The following is a 22,482-nucleotide window of genomic DNA, read 5'->3' as shown; positions in this document are numbered from 1 at the left end:
GCCAATCTCCTCACTAAATGACTTACATGACTTGATTTCCCATCAGAAGGAATATACTGAGATCCCTTCCTTCCATCTGACCCAGAAGCTTCAATTGGCATTATGTACACATCACTCATTTGATTATACCCAACTATCCATCCCTCCTTATCTTTCTTATCTTAGTTTCATTAGGGTCATATTTCTTAAAATAATTCTTTCATGGATTACTTTAACCCTATCATAGAAGATCTCAGCAGATAGAATTCATATTACTGGCAAGACATGTTTTTCTCTTTTCATGTCACGTTCATTTAAAGTTTTAATTTGGCTCTCAGAAAGGCTTTCTACATGAACTTCACTAAAGCATGGACCTGGGGTTAACTTCTGCCTGTCTGTTGGAAAACTCTTGATGTCTGGTTTACAGCTCTAGTTTTCCAGATCAATTTATATTTATGTTACATTCTTGCATGAAGTTGAGCTAATGAAAATTTTCATCACATTGCACAATGCATCAAAATATGAGCAGCTTAACATTTATAGAAATCCTTGGGGCAGGATCAGAGGAGGTGGGGAAACAAGAAGAGATTGCAAGGACAAAAAAATACATGTCAAAAAAAGAGTTGGAAATATGTGCTGTAACTGCTTGCTTGCTTGATTGCTTGCTTGCTTGCTTTCTTTCTTTCTTTCTTTTTTTTGCAGGAAGAAGTCTGCAATTCAGGGTCTTGCCTGATATTAGTCTATATATAACACACCTCCCTTACACAATTGTATTTCTATTTTTTAGTCTGTTTCTTGATTTTTTAAAGAGTAAATGACAGAACAAAGAGGCACTTTGCCTCAATCATCGAAAATTATTTTGGTAAAGGGGCACTTGGGAGGGGGCTCAAGAAATAATGGTTGAATTGGGTGTATACTTCACCATTTGCAGAAAAAGTGTTAGAAGCAGCTAAATGTCAAGGCCTAATCCAGGCTGAGTCCAGATTTCAACGCAACTCTGGAAATGGCCTTTAACCTAAAGTACAGAAAGGCCAACCAAAGGTAAGACCTCCTTCAGTGTACCTGGACACAATTTGCTGACTTATCTTTAAGATGGCCGTTTTCAGCCCCCTTTCAGTACTGGAGAATGAAACTTTCAGAATTTTGCAGAGTTGCAACCAAATAACAAATGAGCATTATAATCAAGAAGACAAGAGCCTTCCCCATACATAAGACAATGCTTCTGCAATCTCCAGCACAGTTCCATGTCAGGGTTGCCTGGCCACCTCTGCAAAACGAGGGTTTGTCAAAGCCCTTTCTCTGCCTCTTCCCTGCAAACTCTCAGTGCTGCCCCCTGATACTTATCATTCAAAACACATATGTTCCTAGAAACTGTCATACAGAGTGAAGTAAGTCAGAAAGAGAAAAACAGATATCGTTTAGTAACACATATATGCAGAATCTAGAAAAATGGTACAGATGAACTTATTTGCAAAGCAGAAATAGAGACATAGATGTAGAGAACAAACGTATGGATACCAAGTGGGGAAGAGAGGGGGTGGGATGAATTGGGAGATTGGGATTGACATATATACACTACTATGTATAAAATAGATAACTAATGAGAACCTACTGTATAGCACAGGGAACCCTACTCCGTGCTCTGTGGTGACCTAAATGGGAAGGAAATCCAAAAAGAGGGGATATATGTATATGTATAGGTATATGCATGGATGATTCACTTTGCTGTACAGCAGAAACTAACACAACATTGTAAAGCAACTATACTCCAATAAAAATTTTAAAAACACATGTTTCTGGGAGGCAGAATGTATGAAAGTATGGGAAACACATTGGGACATACTTGGGAAACACCTTGTGTAGACCCAAACATTACGAGTGGAAGAGTCTATAGCTGACCCACTCACATTGTTTCAACCAAATCTAGTGCTTTCCTCAGGAGACCCCAGGCTCCCTCCAGTAGGACAGAATTCACACCTTCAGAGTTCCCCCCAAAAGATGTTTCTTCCTCAACATTTCCTCTGAGGCCTATCTTAAAGCACGCCAAGTAATAGCTCTAAAGAATATATGTGAGTGTTTGTTTGGGGGTGGAGAGTAAGGAGGTGCAAGTGGGGGAACAGTTCAATGGCTAACTTCCATTTCTACAAATCTGAGTTCCCTGAAAGTCAGAAAAAAAGAAAGAAAAGGAAAGGAAAAAAAATGTCGGGAAGGCTGTGGGATCCCTGTCCTTTTTGTCCACAATTTAGGGTACAGAGGCATAGAGGCCTTGGCCTTTGAGCCCTGGAACCACAGCCATATGACCAGCTATGAAGAGGAAATGCCACTTGCTCATACTCCCAGAGCAGAACAGTGATGAACTACAATCTGATAGAATCTTCCCAATAGGCTCAACATAAAACTCTTTTAAGTTCCTTTTAAGTTTTTAGTTTCAAGTGGCTATCTTGAAATTTGAAGATATAGTTCTTTTTTCAACACAATTCAGTAAGAGAATGCCATCCATGTGTCACTCCAAATCCACATACAGTGCTTCTTCACTATGGTAGGCTGCCTCAAATGAACAACACGAGGAGACCTGGATCCCCAGCATACACAGAGTGCAGAGACCGCAGAGGTAGATACCTCTAAGATCTTATGAATTAAGGAAGACCAGAGCAAGGAACGCAGTCATCTCAGAAGCTTCTCTGCAAAGACAGTACTTGCTTTCAGCTTACCCACTGCCTAAGTGAATAGATCACTCTCTGAGAAGAGGAAAAGATAAATTCACTCAGCATCCCCAGGAATGCAATCAGTCTAAGCCTACCCACCAATCTCACTAAGCCCACCTCAGCCCTATAGGAGCTAGAATAATATGAAATTTTCTTGGATTAATTATGTGTACATACTAGGTACACTGCTCTTACTCCATGCAAGTGAAGACTTGAATCTGAAAGACTCATTTACTCACAGTGTCTCACTCCTGGCTTAGATTTGATCTCTTTATTTCCTCAAATCCTTACCAAGGGCGATGACTTGCTGCTTATCATTTTAGTATCAAAAAACACTCAGTGACATTTGTGTCAATACTATCGAAACAAAATCTAACCTAGCTTTACTGTTTATAGACATATGAAATACAGAGTGCATGAGTTGGGAAGAGGACACAAATCTTGAGGCCATGGAACTCAGTTCAAAACAGATCAGATTATTTTAGACAAAAAATTTTTTTTTTAAATATAGAGAAAAAATAAAGCTTCTTCAATCTAGGTAGTAATAACTATATTTTGGTCACAATTTTTCATTAGGTACTTCGGTGAGAGACTCCCAAAACCTCTGGCCAAAAGAAAAAAAAATAAATCTTATAGCATCAGTCTTATGAGAACATAGGAGGCATAAGAGGCAGCAATGCCTAAGTCATGATGGATAAGGAAGTAATTCGAATAGAAAAAGAACAAAATATGTTATTTTGTGCAGATAATAGCAAAACTTTTTGTAGCAATTACTACCTTCTTCAGGACGTGAAACTGCTGTCTCTTCAGATGTGGGCAAACAATGTGCTTCCACGCACTAGAAAGGGCCTACCCAAGGTCCCAACCAAAGTAAGAAAAGAAAATGATGAAAACACCATCTCAGGCTTTGCTAAAACTTTCAAAGTCTTGGTGGAATAGAAGGGCTGAGAGACTCTGCTGGGTTTGTATAGATGTTCAGCCACAATGGATGTGTTCAATAATGCTGGCAGTTCTTTGCTGTGATTCAGAGTTTGGTGCATTAACTCAAAGATCCCGATGATCAGAGACAAAACTCCAACACTAAAATAGTTCAAGGTAAGAATTACAAGAGCAATGTGTTACCTCCTCAGAAGTGATGTGCAATCAATGAGGCAGAAAGGGAAAGTTAAAGTGAGTTCCAGTTCCTGAGAGCTCAAGTAGTTAGCTACTTCTAAGTAGCAACAGTAACATAACCTAGAAGCAAGTGATGTGTAAATCAGAGAAGCTTCCTGGATTGTACGCATATATACCCACTTAGTTTACCCAGCATCACCCCATAAACAAAATAATCTAAGACCAAATTGGGGCCATTTTTGTGAGGTACAATAGAAGGGATTGTGGCAATGATTATGAAGTGGTTAAATGCTATTAAAATTGATCACACGCACCTAATCAAGAAAACATAACTGTTGAGAAGTGTTCCCCATTGACCTACCTCTTACTCATCTGAAGCAGACATAACAAACTGCCTACCGAACATTCATAACCTTTTTTAATATTTAGAAACAGAACCCCACTTCTGTTAGGACTGGCAATGTGCCAGCTAAAAAACTACATTTCTAGTCTTCTTTGTAGATGGGGTGGCCATGTAACTAAGAGTGGGTCAGTGTTATGGAGGCAGGATGTCAAGAAATCTTAAAAGAGGTGAGCTGACTTAGCTGGGGGACCTTTGTCCTTATTCCTCCCTGCTTTGTCCTGTCTGGAATGGAGACATAATAGATGGAGCCACAGCATCCATCTTACTACCATGAGGCAACTCTGAGGATGGAAGCCATGTGCCTATGAATAGCAGAGTAAAAAGATATAAGAACTTCGGGATATTTAAGATACTGTAGACTCACCTCACTAGACCTGAACTTCTTTTATTTTTTTTAATGTTTTTAAAGATTTATTTTATTATTTATTTATTTATTTATTTATTGACTGCATTGGGTCTTCATTGCTGTGTGCAGGCTTTCTCTAGTTGTGGAGAGTGGGAGCTACTCTTCGTTGCAGTGCATGGGCTTCTCATTGTGGTGGCTTCTCTTATTGAGGAGCACGGGCTCTAGGCATGCAGGCTTCCGTAGTTGCAGCACTCGAACTCAGTAGTTGTGGCTCATGGGCTGTAGAGCACAGGCTCAGTAGTTGTGGCGCATGGGCTTAGCTGCTCCACAGCATGTGGGTTCTTCCTGGGCCAGGGCTTGAAGCCATGTCCCCTGCATTGGCAGGCGGATTTAAGAATCCGCCACTGCACCACCAGGGAAGCCTCTGAACTTCTTTTAAATAAGAGGAAAAATAAGCCTCCCTCTTGTTTAATTCACTGATTTATTTCCCTTAGCAAGGGAAGGGGATCTTTACTACCAGCAGTTGAACACTGCTATATCTGATACATTATCCCTAAAGTCTCAGCTTATATGTAACTTCCTCAGGGAATCAATCCTTCCCTGATTCCTTAGATTAAGGTAGGTCCCATACCACCTCCTTTTATAGCACTCATTGTACTTGTAATTACTTGTTTAATATCTATATTCAATGCCAGCTTGTACACTCTAAATGAACAAAGATTATATCTGTTTTGCTCCCTCCCATGCCCAAAGAACCTAGTAACGGGCCCAGCACAAAGCAGTTTAATTTAACTGAATGAAAAAGGTACCAAAAGAACTGACAGCAGCAGAACAAAGAATCTTGGCTGACACACCAGATACCATTCCACTAATACAACTCCTGAAAGTGGAAATAACTACTATATTCTATTTAGTAGAGAAACACTAAGAAAACCTACAAAGAAAACTATATAGCTTTGCTGAAGGCAATAAAGTAAATGAACACTGGAGAAACATTAAAGTCAAGTGTCATCCTGGCCTATGAGTGGTTTCCTGCACACTACACACAGACCTTAAAGAGATCTATTATGCTTCGATATCCAGTTGAAAATACATTTGCCATGTAGCTTAGAGTTTTTAATTCTAACAATAGCTAATGGGGCCTGTACTCTGATAAGGTAACAACACAATAAGCAGAGGCGTCAATTTCATGAAATTAATCTGTTGTTCAAATACCCAGCAGATGCTGACTCTTCCTGGCAAAACTAATTTAAATACCCATTGAAAAACTAGTGCTTAAGTCAAATATGCCTGGGAATTACCAAAGGAAAGAATTATCCTGGAAATAATTCTTAAAAGCATTTTAAGGCCTGCAAAGAATCGGGAGAAAGAACATCCATCCTTTATCTATAACTTAGCAAGGCAAACCGAGTGGCAATGGGCTCAGTGGAAAAGGGAGGGAGGCAAGGGAGAGGGAAGAAAGGAAAGTGAAAAGGAAACACTATCTAGGCTTCAGATATTCCATCTTAGTTTTGATCTGATTGACATCTTAAGGGCTAAGCTTCTTTTGGGTATTTAAATACTATTTGAGCATCTAGCAAAAATTCAATAAGGGCTTAGGACTTTGCAAAATCACGACTTCCCAAAGCCGTCCCCAGTCACTACTTCCCAAAGCCGTCCCCTCCTCCAGCTGTAATTCTGAGAGGAGTTTACACACACTTCCTAAAGGACCCAAAGTTTCAGCAAGAAAAGATGAAGCTCCATTTGTAAAATACTCAAGGGCACACCAGTGAAAGACAGACATTTCTAGAGACTCATGAACCAATGACACCAAGCTATCCTGCAGCCATTCCAGTGTGACAAGAAGTAAATCACAAATTGCGTACACTACAAACAGCTCCTTGTCTCTTTCTCACGCTCTTCTTTTTCTTTCAGCATCTTCTGCCATTTTGGTTTCTCTCTAATGCTTTCTTTCTGTTCTCCTATTCCTTAGCCTCCTGCTAGCAACCCTACCCACAGCACTATGGCCTGACAGGCAACAGGCAGAAGGGGTAGGATGCCAGAACTGTGATTGGCATTCAAAATGCCTATGTGGTATTATTTGACAGTTGCCAAAGAAGAACTATACAAAAAACAGCCCTTGTAACATGGAGAGAAATTCCCACATTTTTCATTCATCTGGATACTGGCACTAAAAGTCCCTGTTAAAATAAGAGGATCCACTACCAAACTGAGATCATCAGATTTTCTTTGGTCATATAGCAAAGCCCTGAGTAAAGGAAACCAGGAGAGGAGAGTTTGATGGGGGTAAGAAAGACTAGAAATGTCTGGAGGCAGAGATACCTCAGGAAAGGCAAGATGGGGGATAGGATGTGGGAACAAAGTTCCTGAGACTGGCAAACTCATGTTGCCAAAAGAGAAGAGACAGAGAGAAAAGTCAGCCCTGATCAGCATAGGTTGGCATTTTCAGGATAGCTAACCAGTTAAACAGCAGGAATTCTGTGAAGTCTAGTTTTAGCTTGCGATAAAGAGGATGGCTAAAAAATCTGATGAACCCCAATCTTGTACTAGACCATTTGACAGATCAGCATCAGTTAGCAAGTGCCACCTAATATTTGGCCTCTGTGATGCCAAATGGCACATAGGCCTCTCCCCTCATTCACGGTCTACGCACCTGAAATTCACTTATTCCTGCTGCAACATAAAAATAGATTAAAAAGATGCCCCTTCCAGAATGCAAAGCAATTGAATTACCTTCAATGGAATCTTCAGTGCTGAGCTGGTCGAAGAGACAATGTTAAAACATATTAAAATATAAGTGGTTGAGAATTTAATATTTATGATAGATGAGAGTGTGGCATGTACAGTCATACAATCTAAGTTGCAATTTGGGCAATCACAATAGTTCCTGGAGTTTTCATTTTTGTACTGGGGCTCAATTCAATTCAATCCATAAAGAAGAGATTTCAAGATGTGTATAAGTATAAATCATTTGTGCTGATGCATGGGGAGCAAGGAAATGAAGCAGAAGGCTGCCTGGAAAATTGAGACTGAGAAATAAGAGGTGCTGACAGTGACTGAGATAAGTGGAGATTGACTAGACTGGAATCTTTGTATTTTGGCTTGTATGGTAGAGCAAATTATCTGACAAAGTTTTGGACTTCATCGAGGTGCTTAGAAACCATTTGAAAAAGCTTTACAACTAAAATATGAGGTGTCACAGAAGACCACTGAACTATTCCTCCAAAGGAGGAACACTGAGATACTGCAACTCTTAGCAAAGAGTGACCATTTTCGAGAGTTTCATTCTACCATGTCCACAGGATTAAATCCCTTAGCCGACATCTGTCAGACACCTATAACACCTCCTCACTTCTGTAAAGAGTTCGAACCAGTTGTTTGACTTTGTGTAGATGAAAAACAGACAGACCGTTTCACACATTCTACAGGTAGTTATGCCACTGTGAACACAGAGCCTTTAGATGATGCTTATAAGTAGCACTGAACTTAATGTTATAACCAACTTTGTTTCACTCTTTCCTCGAAAATAAGGAAATTGCTGAAACATCATTGGGGGAAAAAAGGCCAGTTTTATGCTGGTCATAAGTTTCTGGGTATTGGATACAGTATGTAGTGAGGATGGCACAAATAAGGCTGGTACAGAAAGCATGAGGGGCAGGGCATGTTAACCAAGAGAAAAATCTTCCCTTTTTGAGTGAAAATTTAATGCTGGTGGGAAAAAAAGGCACCCAGCAGCTGGTGTTCTTTTTAACAGGAACTGACACTTCCTTCAATCAAGTCCCAGGACATTCAGTTTTGTGGAACAGGCAATGCTATACATGAGTCAATGAAAAGTGTTGCAACTGTAACTTCTAAATTCTTTAAAGATTCTAGACTGCCAAAATGTTCCTGTTGCTGGATGGGGAAGCTAAGAAACAATGTTAGTAATTCTCCAATCACTTCCTTCCCATTTGAAAAATAAAGTGTTCAGTAAACCAACCACTGTTTCTTGCAATGATTCAAGAACACAGTGCGTGTTGTGTCATCAGCTAGGTAAGAATCACTGGAAATAGTCACTGGAAGCAAATAAGAGTGTCAGAGGGATTAACATCTATTAACTACATAGGTTGGACTATTCATTATCAACAAAAGCCTCATAGAAAAGTCTAGCATTATCTTGATATTTCAGCATAACTTCAGCAACCATCTGGAATACTGTAATTGCGATGACACTGCTTCTGGGTACAGCAAACACCACAATCATTAAAAAAAAATTCATTTCAAATATCTTCCTGGAAGCTAATAAATTTTACAGCAGTTTCAATCCTTCCCCATTGCAACAAAGAAAAGCTTCGTTCCAGACAAATTAAAAGTAAATTGATTGCCTTAGGGGAATCTATTTAAATATCACTTTTCCATGTTAGAAATTTTATTTCCTAAAACATTAGAGAGAGAGAGAGAGAATCTTGATGGGGGAGTGAGATTGATATAGTGTGAAAGGGATAGAAGCCAGTATATGAAAAAGACAAAATAGCAGCAGAGGGAGAGTGAGAAATAACCAAAACCACTAAATCCTTGTTTGCAAAACCAGGTAGAAATCAACTTAAAATAAAATGCAAATATGTCACTGAGGTGCAGGCCTAACATTTGTGCTGGAATTTATGAATAATAACTATGATTAATGAATACCAAAATTGAAGGGATCAAACGCCACCTTCTATGTTTACTTGTCATTATCCATCTTTCATGGACAGTGCTCAATTTTATTCTTTTGATCTTTTCCTTGGAATTATTATTTTTCCAATTGTCCACTTAATCATACTAGTAGGAGAAAGCAAGCTGTATTTTTCAGGGCGTTGCCTCAAAAGCAATTAGACAAATTCAGAAGCAAGGCCAATTAATATATTCTTTGAGGAAGCTTGATAATTTGAAGGCACCAGATGCTAGTCCTGCTGCACATTTTAGGAAGAAAAACTCCTTTACACCTTTAGCACACGTTGGTTCCAGTATGACCCCCTGACCTTCAGCTTGTCCAACTCTACTTAGAAAGAATTGCTGCTCCATCTGAAGCATCAGGGAAGTCTTAGAATCTCTTTGGGCCATAGATGTGAAGGCGTTTTCTGAGTTGGACTGAACTCTGAATACAGAAATAGCAAAAGGCTTTTCGGTTGCGATGACCTGAGTTAAGACATTCTAACATAGCTCTAGAAAAATCTATATAAGAGCTGATGCATAGTAATCCTGAATTACAGCCACAGAAAAACTATCAGACACACGTGTGTGTACACACACACACACACACACCCCAGCTGAATACTCATCCCCATTCACAAGTTAAAACAATGGAGCATTATATATCAATCATATCTCAATAAGGCTGCAACAAATCAAATGGAACAAATCAAAAGATTACTAAAAACCAGTCTGGTAAATTTAAATGCTCTGTCCATTTAGTACAGATCATGTAACACCCTTGGAATAATCTGTTTTTCCAAAACATTGCATCTTCTGAACTCCAGTTTTATTGCCTTTGCCCCTTGTTGGTTAAAATGCCAATCTTTCATGACTGGGTCTGTGAGACATGGGGCTAATGAAGGAATGCCATGCTGTGGCTAAAGAAGCCCTGAGGAGTCTAGTTCTATGTTCAGAAAACAAGACAGCACTGGGAGTAGAGAATTTGATGCTTCATTCAAGCCTGCATGATTTCTATTCTCTGAGATTCCAATTTGGCAGTTATAGAGAAGGAGGGTGCAAACTTGTTTAATATAAGATATTGGATTTTAGTATAAAAATATTCTAAGAGTAAATTGAAATTATTAATTAAAGAAAAATCCTTCTTTGGCCCTAGAGCTTTCTTATTCCCTTAATTCCACTTTGCAATCTTTTTTTCTTTGCTTCTATTAGTTAGTGAACAGCAAATAATCTAGCTTGTTGTTAAAACTGGAGATAAAATAATCAGCTTTGGCAAAATGCAAACTGCGACTAGCTAAAGAGCTAAGGATCCTCATCTGCTCACACATTAAGACATGACACAATTCCTTGAACTATCCTAATGGTCCTGTATTGGAGACAGTGAGTAGAAAAGGGTTGGAAAGGAGAAAAGAACGGGGCAGATGCAGAATTATATTTTAAAACCTCCTGCTGGCAATCAACGAGCTCACTGCTGTTACTAATCACACACACATACACACACAACACAGAATTGTAATGCTGGCATAGCTTCCTGGATGAGATACTTATAAGACAGTAACAAAGACATTGACGCATGGTTTTATTCTCCTGGGGAATCTTTGTCCCCCTTCTTCCAGAGTTTATGCAAACTGAAAAGTTCATATGTTTAACACCCTGTTATCCTTTCCAATATGGGAGGTCAGCAGTATTTCAACAAAGAAACCACTCATGAGTAATGATTTTACAGAGACAAGAGTGGGAAAACAAACTGTTTGAAATGAGTCTAATTCCTTGTGTGACGGCTAATAAAAAGAAACATGTGAACACAGTCCTTGAGAAGCATTTTTGTACTGTTCAACAGACTGAAAATAATAGCCTTTTTTCTGGTCTGCATTACCATTAATAACAGCCTTCCCTTCTGGTCATCTGTGTTTACTGAGGGAATAAAGGTTGATACAAGAGCCCGCCCTTCTTCTGCACCACCCAACTAGACACAGACTGTTCAGATGATTCTTTTTTTAAACACAACTTTTATTTTCAAAAGTAAAACTAATCAGGGTACCTAAGTGTTTCAGAAATTACTTAGGAACTGTGAGGAAGCCAGAGAATTGCCAGGATGGTTCTCAGAAAGCTTGTTTGGAGAGTAAAAGAGGACGCTGACATCTCGCCTTTGTTTAAAGAAGCTCCTGAACTCTCCAGAGAGGAAATCTTTCATCTGTTCTATTTACTTTCTTCTGACCACTCCCCAAAGACTCTCCAAGGCAGGGGAAGGGTAGATTGATCATGCACCAGATAAAATATTCCACAAACTGCAGGTTGTCAGCTCCCCCACAGCATTTAAGATGGAACTGCCTTCACAAAATTTCAACATATTCACAGGCATTGCATAAAGGAAGGTTCCCCTGTACTTCAATGGACCTTTTATTCCCACCTATAAATAATAAGTGCTCTCATGAATTAATTCTCATTCCTCTTTTCTCATCTCATTTCCCTTGTCTCCATTCCATAATATCTAACTCATCTCTGCCCTGCCCAAAATATCCTCTTGTCTTACCATTCTGCTCAGACTTCGTTTCTCTTCCTTTAGCTTTGTAGCCTTTCCTCAGCACGTCAAGTCTTTCTGCCTAGAAACTCACACCTCCAGGGAAGCTACAGGGAGGCAATCAGAAACAATAGCAGTGGCCAAGTCTCTGACAGAAAATCCACCAATATGAAAAAAGGCCTGTTCTCTGGGACGTTTCCTGCTTCCCACCAAGGAACCTTCAGAGTAAGCCTGACAGTTCTGGGGGGGCCCCTCCGAATATTAGAAACAGCTGTGTCTGGAATTTCCTTAGCCGGGTATGTTACCAGAATCCCTTACAAGAAAAACTTGGAGAGGGATATTTTCTGTACAACTACATAGTCTGCATACCCTATAAAAGAGCCCACATTTCCCTATTAGGAGAGTGAATGGTTAACATTTATTGCAAAATAAAATTTTAAAACTTACAATTCCCTCAAATTCTAAAAAAGTTACCATGAATTTTATGTCTGCCAAAAAAATCAAAAGGGTATTCAGTAAACCACTCAACTATTTGCTCACTGGAAACTCAGTCTAATTTAACACTGGTCCTCTCCTCTCCTTCATGTTAATATCATTGGGCCATCAGCCAAGGCCTAGAGAGGTAGTAAGCTTCATCTTGGTGAACTGGAATCTCTAGTGTCAGATACAGTCAGCCTGACTAATGGGGACTGCAGCTTGACAAAACCTACAGCCTCCCTGTCTGCTCCACCCATCAAATATGCTTAGAAGTCCCATGGCACAAGCCCAGCAGTCTACAGATCCCAATCAACTATCAATAGCTTAAGTGTAAGTGATTGTAGATGAAGTACAAGCCAAATGTGTTTCCTTTTTAGTTGAAGGAATTCCAGTGCTATTATGGCACCCATAATGCTCGTACCTAATGATTCAGACAAGTATCCAGGAGCTAAGTGTTACAGGATGCTCTGCACATGCTACAGTTACAGCATTCAACATAACACTAATAGGCATCCCAGTCTTGAGTTCCAAGGGCACCACATGCACAGTATTGACAGGATTGCCCCCCTCCTTGGTTAAATATGATGGAAGATGTAGGGGTTCTCATATGCCCTGCTGCTAGTCTGGAGGCCTGTTTCTGCCTCTTCAGACTCCCACAGCTAGTGAACAAAGGAATGCATGTGTAGATGTTATCGCCTAGAACTCTCTAGTTTTTATTTCCCTGACATCCCAATATTGCATCAAATGATAATTTACTGAATTTTCCTTCCCTTCCTATTCCTGAACACTTCCCATATGATTCAAACTCAGTGCTCTATTAAATGAGCTATTCTTCTCAAGCCAAAGGCTTTCCATCCTATAAAAGAATATTCCATCTCAGAGACACTACTTTGAAGTGAGCTGCTCAGGAAAATAGTTTTTCAATAGCCAGTTGTATCAGGAGAGAATCTAACTGAGTTATTCCTAAATGCAATAGCATCCCAGTGCATTTAATGGGTAGTGCTTTATTTTCTTCCTGGATGAGGACCATATCCTGACATTCATATCCAGAGGAAAGCCAACTGCCTTTGTGTTAACTATCACTGACCTCCCCAAAGAATAACCTGGAGAATCCAAGGCATGGAAACCTGCTATGTCTCCAGAAACCCCAAACCTTGGGGCTCAGGAATATGCATGTCCACGTGCCTCTTTAGAGGGATAGAACAATTACTAGATCCCAGACTCAATTGAACTGAGCAGAGCCAACTTTGTACATAAACATGGGTGGAGGGTGCGGATAGAAAAATGGAATAATCCACAATATTTGTATTTGTTATAAAGAAACCATAGTTCCTTTCACAATAATACTGATCACATATTAAAAGTCTTTAGCATTATTGAGCTAGTCATCATTTAAACAAATCTCAGGAATAAAACTGAGTCCAGATACCAGAATTAATCAGTCCTTTCCAAAGGCAATATTCCTCTGCCTTTGCTTCCAGTGAACATGGAGAGAATCAAACTGAATATAAATGCAGCTACAATTTCACTAGACGTTTTCTTTTCACTGTCATATTTAATCTTTGAGGGTCCCTTATTTTGTCCAACATCTTCCATTTCTTTGTTTCCTAGCACCATAAGTGAAGCATCTTTGAGGATGTGGCTTTAGATTTTCCTAACCTCTGCCTAGTTTTCATCCCCTACTGATAAGAAGCTATAAGACAGTTTAATTAACACCAGCTGCCCCATCTTCACTTCTGACTCTAGGAGCTAAGCAAGCCAACCTCACAGGGTGTGGACTAGAGTGGGTGGAAGAATGTCTGGCTCCTGCCCAGCCACGGTGGGCCTCTCCCAAATTGCAATCCTCCTCTATTAGACAATACCTAAGTTCTTCAATCATATTTACACAGCTGGAACTGTACAGACCCTGAAAATCATGCAAAGTGCAGACCGCTTAAGACTGCTCCCTGCTTCATTCTGGATTTAATCCTGTTTATCTAAAGAAGAATAAGTGAATGTATTAAATTCCCAGCATTGGGATAACAGCTACCAGGAAAGAAAACTCCCCTTCCTGCAGCAGCCCACAGGTGTGAGGCTTTATGTCTGCTAGCAAGTAGGCAGCAGCCAATATAAGTTCAGTTCAGAAGGAAAAGCAGTAATAACAGGAAACACAACCTTTCACATCAGAAAACAATTCATTGTGTGACTACACTGAAAAACTACTTCTAGTGAAGAGACTTGGCACTACCTTAGTGAGGCATGGTTTCTAGCCATTCCGGCGCTTGAGAGTATGGGTGTCTGCTCTCCCCTTCACAGAAGCCCCGCCCTGAGTTTGTCATGTTCCTGCTGGCCAACACCAAGGAAAACCCTCCACACAGCTCCACCGGCTCCAAAAGTAGAGTACAGATAGAGTGTAAGTTTGGTCCTAGGCATTGACAACCATTCCTGCCGAGGACCTAAAGCCACAGGGACTGGTGAAGAAAATTTTTAGCATTGTTAATTTTGGGGGTGAAGAAAAGCAAAGAAAAACCGTTCTGATGCAGCACTGTGTCCAAAGGCAAGCTTCTCTCCTGTCAGAATGAGGTGTATGTAAGTCAGATCTACTGGAGCAACTCAAGACTTAATTTGCTCCTTGCCAAAGGGAAGCTTACCACCCTGCATCACATCTGAAGCCAGCTTCTCTAAGTGAAGTGTGCATTTGAAAAAGACACCATCCCTCTCTCCCAGACACAGTGTAGCATAGAATGTAGACTGTAGGCTCTGGAGCAAGACTGCCTGGTTCAAGTCCCATGTCTACCACTTAATAGCCCTATTGGGAAATTACTTAAAATTATTCACTGTCTTGTTTTTTTTCTTCCATCTGTAAGATAGGAATAATACCACTGACCTCCTGGAGTTGTTGAGATGGTTAAAAGTATAAATGCATGTAAACCAAGCTAAAGAGTGCCTGGAACAAAGGAAAAACTCCATACATGTTTAGGTCAGGAAGCTCTGACTCTTTGGGATAGATGGAGTCCGAGCTGGCTTTATCCTTAGACCATGTAGCCAACTACTGGTGGGATATAAAGGAAGGGATGCTGGGAAAGATCCCATGTTAAAGACATCACCCTCATCAGGCTGCCTTGCTGGCCCAAATGTCACCATTAATTATTCCCTTGTATTACCATCACATTAAGATATCAAATGCTATTTGGAAAGGAAGAACAATGAGTTTAGCAGACCCCTTGGAATAATTAGGACCTTGAGGAAATGGAACATGGAACAGATAAATTTATATGTGGGAAGTAGGAAACAAAGCCTGAGAATGCAGGGCCCTGAGTAGAAGGACTAATGGTGACAGAAACTAAGAAAACCCAAGGGGAATATTAGATGTCAGTGCTCCCAAACAGAGGGGAAGAAGCAGAGAGATAGATATAGTGGTACGGTAGACACAATTTTGCCAAGGGCTCGGCCTTGCCTACTCCTTCTGAGAATGTGAGCAATGCTCTTTCCCTCTGTGCTTTTTTTCCTCCTAGGCACAGAGCTAATTCTGACTGTCTGCTGCAGTAGATCTCATTACTTAAGGAAAAAAAAAAACCCACACATGCAGAATGCATTCAAATTTAAAAAATAGACCTCAGAAAGGAAATATTGACAAGATGCCTAATATGCTAAGTATGAGGAATCAAATTGAATGAGGCACTTGGGGCGGGCAAGCAAAAACAGGCTGCACCACACACATTTGGAATGACGGTACTAAACCAACTATACAAAACACTTTTGGTTGATTAACGGAGAACATAATGTGAGAAGGAAGATGGAGTGGAGTGGAGAAGCTGACTTGATACCTTAGGTGTAAGGGCAAGCTATGATAAGTGCAAATCCCAACAATTAAGAATAGAAATGAGTCATCATGAAATTAAAGGCCAGAGGGGCAGATAACATCAAAGGGGAAAATAGCACCTAGGGAAAAGTAGCAATCGCTTTCTAAAATACAGGTACATAAAAGTAAAACAAAAAGACCAATGGGCAAGAAGGTTTCTTAGGAATTGAAGCGGAGAATCTGTGAAATGGACAAATGAGAGGCATTTAATTCAGGGATAAAGTATATTTAGGATCTTTCTTATCTTCTGCTTCTCCATCAAAACCACATTAGGGACATTGGCCTAGGTTCTCCTCATAGATGAATCGGCGTCTCAAAAGGCCGAACAACAGAATCACTGGAGATAATGAGGCAAATGGAGCTCTGAAAGATTGCTAAATCCCCCATTTCATGTGAATTAAGACCCCCAAAGATTTAAAGGCACCAAAGGGAACAACTCTGGTCATTGGATTTGGGAGCTCCATCATCAGGAGATGGGCTAGTAGTCCTGAACTAATGAACAGCTAAGAAATTGAAAGAAAGAGCTGATCATTCCATTTTGGGAAAGGCAGAGGCAGCTGCCAAAGCATCAGAGAGGGAACAGCTGTGTTCTTCACTTAGGGGAAAGACCTAATTAAGTTGAAAATTGCAAACTATTCAGAAATCGATGATTCAGTAAGGGAGAAGGAAGATGAGAACATGAATTGGGTGTAAAAGGAAAGGAGGACCATTTTCACAAAAATGCACACACTTGAAAGCAGAGTTAAGCTAAACACATGCAAACAGAAGTCAAAGAGGAGGAAGAAACTCAGAATGTTTAATACAAGCTATCTTCACCAATGTCTCACCCTAATTTCACTTGCCACAATGGAAGAATTTTTACAACCCAAAGCCCCATGACTAAGAGTCATATTTCCCATCATGCCTTGGTATTCCGAAATACAAAGGAAAATCCAGCCAACGTGCCTTCTACTTCCCCAATAACCCTTTCAAACTAAATGAAAATTGAACCGTCATAAAGTATCAGCAATAACGAGCCCCTACAAATCGTTCCACTCCTAACTCTTCATTTACAGATGGGGAAACCGGGGCCCAAAATGAGGAAGTAAGTCGCTTAAGAGCACAAATGGAGTTAGTAACAGATCCAGGACTTGAATCCAGGTGCCCGAATCAGGGCTTTCCCCCCAAACAACAAAAACCCCAATAAAAAGAAAAAAACAATAAGAAACACCTTAACAAATATCGGGAAGTGAAGAGTGATCACAGGGTGTTTGAACAATGTGGAAAATATGTTTTAGGTCATTTTTGAGAGATGACTATCACCAAAATGCCCATACAGTACCACAAAGAGCAAACCAATCTAGAATGATTGGGTCTCAACAACCTTGCAGTCCGATAAGTGAGAAAGAATGAAACCATCTTATAAAACTTAACACATTTATCTTAATGAAAACATTCGACCCAAAATAGCCCAGATGAGAGGAAATGATGAGGGTAAAGATTTGAATTTCATCAGGCATTTTTTGAAAGAAAAAGTTTTAAACCCCAACATGAGCAAGAAATCATCAAGGTTAGAGGGAAAACTTCAAGAAGACTCAAGCTGTGGTTCAATTGAAGTGTTGTGGTCAATGGATTTGCCAGTGACACAGATTACACAGCAGGCCAATTCAAAGAGTAAAATGTAAGAAACAAAGTGAAAGGCCAATATCTATACAGATACACTGTATATACACACAGGTACTATCAAACAAGCCCCCTGGGCTAGTTAGGCATGCCATTTCTTTCCTTCCATCTCATAGTAATGCTTCTGACTCCCTGATCTTTACGGCTTCACTGCTATACTCTGCTGCAATTTCCCTAAGCAACATCTCTTCTAAACTGGAGGAGGTAGCCCTTTCATAACAGGAACGAAAACTTCCTGCCAGGCCAGTAGCCTTTGAGATTTCAAATGAAAAAACAGAACAATGCCCTGGAGTCACATAACAAATCCAGGAAACACAAACTCTCTTCTGATCCTTGCCCTGTCTTAGAGTAAATCATTTCACCTCCGGCATCTGTAGAATGGCATGGATGAGAACTGCCCTGGGGATCAAACATTGGTGGCTGGCATCTGTTGTTTGGTAGTGTTCAGAGCAATGAACTGATCAACATTTGTTCACTAAGGGTCTTCTCTATTCATAGGAGTGTGCTATGAGCTGTGTGGGAGGAGGGGAAAAGTAATAAAGAAGGCAATTCTACCGAATGAAAAGAAGCCATAAAACTCTGCCATAAAGGAACACTGAACCACTACAATCAAAACAATTCTTACTCGATGGCATTGAAAATATCTCTATTTTTCATAAAAATATAATGGTGAAAAAGAAGTTGTCTCTAGAAGAAAAGAGGATAGAATTAGGCTGAGCTTAAAAGGGAAAGGGTTGCAGAAAGAACTAAATAAGAAACATCAAGGGAAAATGGGGGGGCGGTGGGAGGAGGAGGAAGGGGAGGGAAAGTCTATTGTACAGTGAGAGGTTTACAACTGACCCCATAGAAGAAAGGACACCAGATTTGGCTTAGAATGTTAGATTATAAGAAGAATAGATTGACTCTGAGAGGTGCAACATGGTAGCCGTGGAGAAGTCTTACACATTGTTTAAGGAAAATGACAGTTATCAACTAGGTATTTCCAACTTGCTTAGGAAAAGAGGAATGAACAGACAATCTAAGTTCATTGTGCCTTTAGACTTATTTGGCCTCTAATACTAGGGTGAAAAGCCCCTCCCTTGGTAGAACTTCACTGGCTCTTAGTTTTTAACTGTAATTTTTCCTGAAATAGACAAGTGACCTGCTACCTCATTTTGATTTTCACCCCATGCTTCATGACATTGTCACTGAGCAGTTTCCAAGAAAGGAACGCCAAAGGGAAGAAATTAAGATGAAAGAGCAATTACCCCTCAAAGCAAGCACACCATACCATCTGTTAACTTGAGTATGGCACTCATTACAGATCCATTGGCAAATGGCTGTGTGCTCAGGAATCTAAAAAGATTGTGCCCAAAACCCAAAATGCAGAATAAAAAGAGCTTGGATGTTGAAAGGTTCTAACAATTACCAACTCCCTCATTTTACATTTAAAAAAAATAGGCAAAATGCAAATTAATGTGATATAAACTGTGTATATACTTGTTGAAGAAGTGCCGAGTAAAGGAGAAATCAGTCAAGAAAGGCTTCTATAAGTCCTATAAGGACTTAAATTTTGCCCAAGAGGATTTTAAAGTAAGAAAGAGACAGGAATAAGTGAAGAGGGGAAGTAAGCCAAGGGGGAGAATGACTTCATTAGCCTCATCTTGCCACCATGATTCTTTGAGTGTCTACTATAAAACAGGCACTTTTCTAAGTATTTTACATGCATTATCTCCTTTAATCCTTACAATCACCCTATAAGGTAGCTACTACCAACAAGCTCTGTTCTACAAATGAGAAACTCAAAGACTAGACAGGAGAAGTAACTTGCATACAGTTGCACAGCTATGAATTTGTGGAATATAATAAGAACCAAAAGCCCCTGACTCTCAGGTCAGTGCTCATCTGCTAAACTAGATTGTGCTGATAGTAAAGTGCCCAGGTCAAAAGGTCAAGGAGGAGAAGGGCAGAGAAAAAAAATAGCTATCTGACTCACAATTATACTGCACCAAGAAAAAGTATTATACACATAGAAATAGCACTTTGGTTATTGATGCTAGTAACATTATTGCAACATTGCTCATCAGCCCCTCTATAAATACATGAATTAAGATTTTGAGAGGTTAGTGACTTACCCAGGGCTCTGTGATGAATAAATAATAGAGTGAAAACTACAATTCTCTTTCCCCTGGGCAATATGGCATTAAGTCATTTTAGGGCTATAATGATCTTTTTAGCATTTTGCATATAGCCTGTGGATTTGGATTTTTAGGAAAGCAAAAATTATGCCCTTCCAGTTACATTGCTCATAGAATGTTATATTCAAGCTAGGAAAGTTTGGTTTTGTTTTTCAGAATCTGCCTTTTTTAAAAACAGTGCATGTTCCTGTGTTATAAGTCCTTTTTTCATATCCCTAATTCCATGCTAGTCTCTGTATGTGTCCTCATTCTCTCTGTCTTTCTCTCTCTCTCCATCTCCATTTATTGGCAAACACAAACATGTCATAAGGTCCCTTACAAGCCAAAGCATTTTATGCCACAAAACCACAGCCTGCTAGCTAAATTCAACACACTATAACCAGTGAAGATGAGCTACCTGACTGACATTAATATAAGACAAACAGCTCTAAGCAAAGCAAGAGTGAAACAAAGAAAAAAGAAAATTCATTTATCAACTGTGTATCTAAGTGGCTCTCTCCTGGCATTTATATAGAGAGGGTTTTATAAGGGGCTTTGGTTGAGTTTTTTCTATCATTAACAAATTCATTTTTTTTTCACTATAAAAAGAGGCAGAAATCCAAAGGCACATAAATTCCCATCATTGTTCAGATGACATTGTCCCCATGGACCTGCTGTGAGCTCATTCATATGACAAGGAGATATGACCTTTCAGGTAGGAGCTGGGCATTTTTCAGTCCATTGGCAGAAAAGAAAAAAAAAAGAATAGAAAGGATCCTTTGCAGGGTTACTTTTTTTAGAGGAAAACTAGAAATGAAAAATGTATCTCCCCATTTATTTTTTAATGAAAGTCTGGGCATAAGGTAGAAACAAACAACAACAAAAAAGGAATCAAAATGATGTTCCATTAGCCATTTAAGAGCAGTGAGGCAAGAGAAGGAGAACAGGAAGGATAGAGCCCTGGGGGTTGGGATATGCATATTTTTGCAGAGGGAAAGCAAAGCAGAGTCAATGCCAACAGAAAAGAACTAGAACTTCACTTGCCTCATCACAGGTGCTCAAGAATATGTGCATTTTGTAATGTAGATTAACATGGATCTCTCTTCCAAATTCCACAATGAAACCAAGCAGGACCCTGTGGGGCTCCTGGACACAGAAGCCTCTCTGTGTCCCCCATTTCTTGTTTGTAGGTAATAGACTCCAGCCTCCATGACCTTTCCTGAATTCTAATGGGAAGATTCGAACAGTTGCTAATCAGGGAAGGGAGGGATGCAGAGACAAGGAAGGAGCAGCCAAGAAACAATAGTGCAGCCTTGGGGCAGGGTCCTGGTTCCGCCTCAAGGGATACACATAACAATATCTTTGAGTTCTCTACAGAACTAAAACCCCCAACAAATGGGAGATGTTAGCATTCTTCATTCCAGAGAAGGTCACAGTTTGATAACCTCAAGAAGCTCATTAGGAAACCACCTGAGGCCAGATTAAAAGAGTGCAGGCCCTGCACACACCCTGATCCTTATCAGCAACCCCACCACTGAACCATTGCTATAAAACTCCTCACCAAATCTTCCCGGGTTGGGACACACAGTTTTTGAGGCATGAGCATGCTGTGTCCCCCTTTGCCTGGCGAAACAATAAAGCTATTCTTTTCTACTTCACCCAAAATTCTGTCTCCGAGATTCTATTCAGCACCAGTGCACAGAGGCCAGGTTTTCAGCATCAGTAAGAACCTTTAGCGGACATCCTTTAATTTCTCAAACCAAAGTCTGGGCTAATTCAGAAACATGATTTGATAGTGAAGGCAGCTTTTCAGCATTCAGATATTTCACAGTGACTAAATCAAATAACTATCCAGCATGCATTTGGACATTGGTAGCTCTGGGCAAACTCATGAGGTTGTTATCTTTGGCATCCCTTTTCTGTGCTTCCCCCCACCTGCTGAGACTCTTAGTCTTCAATATTCTAGAAATCAACCCCACCCCCAACACACACGCCAAATTCCAAACTTAGAAACAATCTAATAGCAGTCATTTACAACAAAGTGTGAATTTCAATAAATGCATTCCCTCTTCCCAAGGGGTGCTTGAAATCTGAACTATAATTGTAAAGTGAAATGCCTGACCCTCTGTTAAAGATATCACAGACAGCAGCAAGCAAATGAAAGGTGTCCCTGAAATCATGGAGAGTAGATATGGGAAGTAGATATGCTGCCTGAATCTCTGTAGTAATAATGGCACTTTCTATTTTTGAGCACTTACTATGTGCCAGGAAGTAACACTAGGTGCTTTATCTGGATCATCTCATAACCACCCTGATAAGTAATTTCTATGTTTACTCCTATTTTATAGATGAGACTATTGAGGGTCCCAAAAAATAAGTAATTTGAGTAAGGTTAATAACTATTAAGAAACAAAGATAAACATGGAACTTAGATCTGTCTTATTCTAAAATCTGTATTCTTAGTCACTATGATGCTATGCTTGCCTTCAGATTTACAGGAAGACTAGTGGTGTCAATCTTGAGGAAAATGGAACAGGGTAGAAGCTGGACTTCCTTATATTAGTTGGAGCCTGAATTGCTGGAACACTGTCTGCCTGGAAGACTCTAA

General features: G+C 39.9%; 1 protein-coding gene across 3 annotated transcripts in view; it reads right to left on the bottom strand.

Annotated features, from left to right (window-relative positions):
• The window catches only part of PCDH19 (protocadherin 19), a 92,708-nt gene that overhangs the window by 1,170 nt on the left and 69,056 nt on the right, over positions 1-22,482 (bottom strand). The gene's annotated exons all lie outside the window — the stretch shown is intronic.

The sequence above is a fragment of the Hippopotamus amphibius genome, chromosome X, assembly GCF_030028045.1.
Source record: "Hippopotamus amphibius kiboko isolate mHipAmp2 chromosome X, mHipAmp2.hap2, whole genome shotgun sequence".
Lineage (NCBI taxonomy): Eukaryota > Metazoa > Chordata > Mammalia > Artiodactyla > Hippopotamidae > Hippopotamus > Hippopotamus amphibius.
Note: the sequence above shows the minus strand (reverse complement) of the source record. Positions and strands in the feature narration are given on the sequence as shown.